The sequence below is a fragment of the Bos indicus x Bos taurus genome, chromosome 5 (assembly GCF_003369695.1).
Source record: "Bos indicus x Bos taurus breed Angus x Brahman F1 hybrid chromosome 5, Bos_hybrid_MaternalHap_v2.0, whole genome shotgun sequence".
NCBI lineage: Eukaryota > Metazoa > Chordata > Mammalia > Artiodactyla > Bovidae > Bos > Bos indicus x Bos taurus.
Window position 1 is genome coordinate 23158653 of NC_040080.1, and position 6150 is coordinate 23164802.

Genomic DNA, 6150 nt, shown 5'->3' on the forward strand with positions numbered 1-6150 from the left:
CACAGAAATGAATGTGATTCAGGTGCAAATGAGGACGAAGCTGTGGGTTTATATCACTAATCAAGCTGTTTTTCATGCTCCCTGTCCGCCAAGGCAAGATTGTGAAGTCTTGAGTCTCCTGGGGCTCCTGTAACAGTGAGTTTCCCTGGTGGCTCAGACAATGAAGACTCCACCTGCAATGCAGGAGACCCAGGTTCAATCCCTGGGTTGGGAAGATTCCCTGGAGAAGGAAATGGCAACCTACTCCAGTGTTCTTGCCTGGAAAATTCCATGGACAGAGGAGCCTGCTGGGCTACAGTCCATGGGGTCACAGAGTACAATGTACATGTAACAAAGTACCACAGAGGGGGGCTTAAAAGAACAGCAGTTTGCTGGATCACAGTTCTGTAATCTAGAGGTCCAGGATCAAGCTGTCACCAGGGCCATGCTGCATCTGAAGCCTCTCGAGAAGGGTCTGTCCTCTCTGCTAGCTTCTGGTGCTTGCTGGTGGTCCTTGGCTTGTGAAAACATAGCTCCAGTCTCTGCCCCCGTCTTCACATAACCTTCCCTTCTGTGTGTCTGTGCTTTTACATGGGCTTCTTGTACAGATGCAGTAGTTGAATTTAGCTGTTTTTAGTTGCTAAGTTGTATCTGACTCTTAGTGACCCCGTGAACTGCAGCACACTAGGCTTCCCTGTCCCTCACTATCTCCTGGAGCTTGCTCAAACTGTCCATTGAATCGTTGATGCCATCCAATCATCTCCTCCTCTGTCACCCACTTCTCTTGCCCTCAATCTTTCCCAGCACTGGGGATTTAGGTCACACCCTACTCTGGTATGACCTCATCTTGACTCATTATATTTACAAAGGTCCTATTTTCAATAAGGTCACATACTTGCATTCCATGTAGACATGGATTTTGGGGAGACACTTCAACCCAGTACAGACTGTCTTTCTGGACTGCTACATTTTGGGGGGGAGTGAAAGAGTTGGCTTAAAGCTCAACATTTAGAAAAAGAAGATCATGGCATCTGATCCCATCACTTCATGGGAAATAGATGGGGAAACAGTGGAAACAGTGTCAGACTTTATTTTTTTGGGCTCCAAAATCACTGCAGATGGTGACTGCAGCCATGAAATTAAAAGATGCTTACTCCTTGGAAGGAAAGTTATGACCAACCTAGATAGCATATTCAAAAGCAGAGACATTACTTTGCCAACAAAGGTCCATCTAGTCAAGGCTACGGTTTTTCCTGTGGTCATGCATGGATGTGAGAGCTGGACTGTGAAGAAAGCTGAGCGCCAAAGAATTGATGCTTTTGAACTGTGGTGTTGGAGAAGACTCTTGAGAGTCCCTTGGACTGCAAGGAGATCCAACCAGTCCATTCTGAAGGAGATCAGCCCTGGGATTTCTTTGGAAGGAATGATGCTAAAGCTGAAACTCCAGTACTTTGGCCACCTCATGTGAAGAGTTGACTCATTGGAAAAGACTCTGATGCTGGGAGGGATTGGAGGCAGGAGGAGAAGGAGATGACAGAGGATGAGATGGCTGGATGGCATCACTGACTCGATGGACGTGATGGACGTGAGTCTGAGCGAACTCCAGGAGTTGGTGATGGACAGGGAGGCCTGGCGTGCTGAGATTCATGGGGTCACAAAGAGTCGGACACGACTGAGTGACTGAACTGAACTGAACTGACAAGATTGTGTTGTGGAATTCAACTGGTAGAATTAATTACAAAGAAAGTGGAGAAAAGACAGGAAGTAGCTTCCCCAGTGGCTCAGTGGTAAAAATCCACCTGACAACGCAGGAGACGTGGGTTCAATCCCAGGGTCAGGAAGATCCCCTGGAGGAGGGAATGGCTACCCACTCCAGTATTCTTGCCTGGGAAATCTCATGGACAGAGGAGCCTGGTGGGCTATAGTCCACGGAGTTGCAGATCAGACAGTACTGAGTATGTATGCACACGAGTCTTCAGAAATGGGAGGATGGCTAGAAGTACAGAAATTTACAGTGACATCCTCTTAAATGTAAATTGTCTTTGCAGTAAAGGTCCCAAAGGGTCTAGTTTTAGAAGTGGGGAAGGAGGCCTCTAGCCTTTCTTCTAGTCCCATCTTGGTGTAATTTCTTAGTTCTGCTTTCCTGATTTAGGACACTGAGGGCTTTAAAATAATTAACTATCTTCCCCTGCCTCCCAGTTGCAATCAATTCCCACACCTAACTTATATGACTTAGAGGGATTATCTTGCAGTAGTCAGTGATGCTGCCCCAGAGAAAATTCTCCCTTATTTCTCGTCTGAATCATAGAGCCACTTTATACAGTATTCATTGTATCATGGTTTCATGATACTAACCAACCTAGTTTTACTTCCTTCCTCCGTGCTGAGCCAAAGTGAAATGAGGAAAGTATCTTTACCTTATGAAGGGAGGGGTCTTAGGATCCCAAACAAAGCTATGCTTTTCCCAGCAGTCATGTATGGATGTGAGAGTTGGACTGTAAAGAAGGCTGAGTGCCGAAGAATTGATGCTTTCAAATTGTGGTGCTGGAGAAGACTCTTGAAAGTCCCTTGGACAGCAAGGAGATCAACCCTGAATGTTCATTGGAAGTACTGATGCTGAGGCTGAAGCTCCAATACTTGGGCCACCTGATGCGAAGAGCCGACTCATTGGAAAAGATCCCGATGCTGGGAAAGATTAAGGGCAGGAGGAGAAGGGGGCAACCGAGGAGGAGATCGCTGGATGGCATCACTGATTCAGTGGACATGAGTTTGAGCAAACTCGAGCAGATAGTGAAGGACAGGGAAGCCTGGTGTGCAGCAGTCCATGGTGTCACAGAGTCAGACATGAGTTAGAAACTGAACAACACAGGATCCCAGTGCTGGGGTTTCAGCCGAGAAGGTGGTTCTAAGCTTAAAGCAGGCCCAGAATTCCAGGCTGTCTGGAATTTAAGGGCCGTCTGAGAGGATTCTAGAAGTTGCTGGGAGGGATCTAGACTCAACTGGATTATGATTATTATTTTCCCAGCCCTTCAAAAATGTGATGAAGGACTTCCCTGGTGGTCCAGTGATTGAAAATCCACCTTCCAATGCAGGGGACAGCAGGTTCGATCCCTAACCAGGGAAATAAAATGCCACCTGCCACGGGGTAACCAGGCCCACATGCTGCAATGAAGACCCAGTGCAGCCAAGAAAAGTGGATCTCCTGGAACTTGGCTGACTCTATAGGAACATCTGGTTTATAGCCAGAGTGTTTTCCAGGTAAGTTCCTACCTGCAGATCTAGCCCCAAATCCAAATCCGAGACTATCTGCCCCAGGTCCTTCAAAGCCCTGAGGAATGAGACCAGAAAGAACCACAGACTGTGGTGTTGGTTACAGAAAATGAAGGCATCCACGTTATCAAAAGCAGGTAACAAAATAACATCAAGCAAGTATGCTCCAAAGACTTGAATGCAGAATCAGAGAGTAGACAAGTTTTAATCCACATAGTTCTTAGGGTGAAATCCAGCCTCAGGGCCGATAATAAATCAGGGTGTGAGTCACCCCTCTTTAGCTGGAATGACAAGAGACCCAGACCCTGGCACTAGAGACTCAAGGGCTACCCACACCCACATTCCTTTTCATGCCTCACCTGTCCCAGGTATGCACTATAAACGCCAGCTAAAAATAACTGCAGAAACTTGAACTCTGAGAAATCGTACTAAGCAGTCTCACCTAGAGTGAAGAGCTGACTTGTGTCAAGTGGAAGAGAGATGAGGGGAAAATATGGGCTCATATAGAGACTAGAATCTCTAGGAGGTGGACCTCATATCTGTTCATATTCTTGAAGTTTTTGTCTGTTCATGGTCCACCCAGTACCTTCCCAAAATGTCATCCTTCATTAACCCACGGGCGCCATCTAGGGACTGGAAGAAACTGGAGGGACATGGAGCACAGCGGAGTGTGGGAACACAGTCTCCGTCAAGAGACTGATCGTAGCTCTGTGACCTTGTGGAGTCGTTGACCCTCGATTTCTCTCGTTAACACGGAAATAAGAGCATCTCTCCCGTCTGCCTCACAGAGTCTTTTTTAAAAATTAGAAAAAAAATTCTTAAAAAAATTTTTTAAATTGTATTTTGGCTGTGCTGGGTCTTCGTTGGGGTGCCCAGCCTTCTCTAGTTGCGGCATGTGGGCTCTCTGGTTGGAGGTCCTTATGCTTAGTTGGGCCAAGCCATGTCGGATCTTAGTTTCCTGGCCAGGGATTGAACCCACATCCCCTGCATTGAAAGGTGGGTTCTTAACCAGTGGACCACCAGGGAAGTCCTGCCTCACAGAGTCTTGAACCGGGTTTTATTTGTTTTTTAACTCTGTCCCCTCCCTTTCTCCTTTCCAGCATCTGCTCTCTCGCAGCCACTGTGGCAGGTAGCAGGAAGACAATACTGAAAAGTTGGGTGCTGTCTGGGCTGAACTCAGTCTTAATGTTGTATTGTGATTGTGCTCACCCAGTGGGCAGGGACCGCAGCCTTCTAGTGGATGTGATTCCTAACATCCTGCAGAGCCCGGCACACAGAAGTTTCAATATCTATCATATTCTGTAACAAACTGTGTATCAGCAACTTCACTTGTCTCTAGTTTCTTGAACAATCCTGAAAGGTGGGTATTATTGTCCGCATTATAAGCTAAGGAGCTGGACTATCCAGTTGTGAGACCTTGGGCAAAGTATTCAACTTTTCTTGTTTCAATGTCCTTATCTGAAGAAACACGGATAGTAATAAAGCTACCTTGTGAGGTTTAAATGAACTATACTGTGGCTCTTCCTTATAATGATTACTAAGTGTTAGCCATTGTGATTGTCATTATTGTTAGGATTATTACAGATGAAGAGTGGATAAGCATTAATAGCTTGCCCATACAGCTTGCCATACAGCTCGCCATACAGCTCATAAGGGACCCAATTTGATGCCAAGTTTCTACTCTTTATCCTAAATACACTTTGTATTATGTGTACATGTATAATTTCATATTATTCATTCAGCAAGTGCTTACTGATTGAAGATCGAATCATCGTTTATATTTTTTTCCTTTGAAAAAAAATTTATTCCACCTAATAAAGAAGTATATGACACAAAAGGGCTTTCAAACCCATTTGCAGATCCAAACTTCCAGATCCTTGCAGATCCTCCTTCGGTGGGAGGCTATGATATTTTCATTTTCACCAGTAGATGGCAGAAGGGAGAAAAATACTCCAGAATGGGAAGTTTTCACTGTGGCCTATTTAAAGGGCTCTTTGTCTGATATTTGGCCCACAGTGATGAAGGGCTGGGGGTCAGGGTGGCTATGAGAACTACCTTCAGGTATTTGAAGGTGTCAACCTTCATGAGGATCTACTAGGTTGACCCAGAAGATGGGGACTGGGAGATAAAAATAAACTGAAATTCAGATGTTATAAGAAGAAAAAGTTGCATTCCTCTATTATCTCTTGCTTACAGTCCCAGCTGGCATTCCCTCCTTTTCAGCCCACAAGCAGCTTTGTTCTTTTCAAAAGCCTGCCCTTCCCTCCTGGGATTTTGATAAAGTCCCTTGCCATCCATTGATGCCCCCTGCAACGCCCACCCCGGTCTGTAACCTCAGAGTACTGTTGATGTTTTCACACACCGCCCCCCCGTATCATCACTTACCCACTGCATGCTTGTGTTTCTGAATGTGAATTTGCTAAGCCACGAATCCCTCTTCTGATGTGCGTCACTCAGTTGTGTTCAAGACTTTGTGACCCCGTGGACTGTAGCCCGCCAGGCTCCTGTGTCCCTGGAATTTTCCAGGCAAGAAGACTGCAGGGGGTTGCCATTTCCTCCTCCAGGGGATCTTCCTGACTCGGGGATTGAATCTGCATCTCTTGCATCTCCTGCATTGGCAGGTGGGTTCTTTACCACTGTGCCACCTGGGAAGCCTCCTTTTACTGCATATCCATCTAGTTCCTCATAGCTCAGTTGGTAAGTTATCTACCTGTAATGCAGGAGACCTGGGTTTGATTCCTGGGTCAGGAAGATCTCCTAGAGAAGCAAGTGGCAACCCACTCCAGTATTCTTGCTGGAGAATCCCATGGACAGGGGAGCCTGGCGGGCTACAGTCCACCGGATTGCAAGAGTCGGACACGACTTGGCGACTAAACCACCATCACCAAGTTTTGTTAAGCC